Raw genomic sequence first — 960 nt, 5'->3', positions numbered from 1 at the left:
CCGACTCGTAAATCCATCCCCATTCCTGTGGTCTTGCGCAATGCGCAATGCGCATGGCGGAACATCATGGCATGGTAAGTTACGACTGGGACAACAAGGTGGACTATCGCGGGAAGCTGCCCGCAACGAGATACAAGCGATCTGCGGCATGCGTCCAATATTGTGTCGTTATGTATAGAAAGAATTGTGTTTCTCAGGGCTACCAAAAGGTGAAACAATAGCGAAAGACAGGTGCAAGCTGTGAGCTCGTTGATCGAGTTGGCATGTGTGTGCTTGTCCCAATGAGAACGATACCGGATTTCTAGAACAGTTGACGTTGAATCATTGTGCGCCCGAGCTGCTGGTGGATTGTACTGACCGATCCAGTCAGCAAAATCAACAGAGTTCAAAGATCGCTGCATTGCAAGGGTCGTCAAACGTAGGCTCCGACCGTACCCGAGCGTCCACTTCTCAAGGCCACCCTCCTTCAAAGAGTCCTTGACACATCTGTGACCCCGAGATGCTCGCGATCGCGGCCAGACCCCATCGCAAGATTTTCCATTTCGCCTGATGTCCATGCACTGAGTTACGAACACTACACATGGCCTCCGACTCTTGGCCTGGTGGTGATCAAGGTGGCATTTCGACATCACTATGCGTTGGACAAGTTCGCCAACATCTCGACATCACAGCTTAAATTTGACTCACCAGAGTGGAGAGGTCCTCTTCATTATCAAGGGCAACATCCCCAATCATCAACACTTCACTTTACCCCGGTTCGAGCTTTACTTTGAGTCTACAGAACCCTAGCTGCAGCATTACGGTCGTCCTATTCACCGGATGCTTCACCACGGACGGGGCATGCTTACACACTTTGCTTGGATTGTGTCCGTTCCCCAAGAACATCAAAGGATCTGCCCGTCCGTATAAACGACACCTCTCGACAGTTCGTTCAACGAAGCACAAACTTGTCGCTATCAG

The sequence above is a fragment of the Phytophthora parasitica genome (genome assembly GCF_000247585.1).
Source record: "Phytophthora parasitica INRA-310 unplaced genomic scaffold supercont2.55, whole genome shotgun sequence".
In the NCBI taxonomy this organism is placed as follows: Eukaryota; Oomycota; class Peronosporomycetes; order Peronosporales; family Peronosporaceae; genus Phytophthora; species Phytophthora nicotianae.
This window is presented reverse-complemented; position numbering follows the sequence as displayed.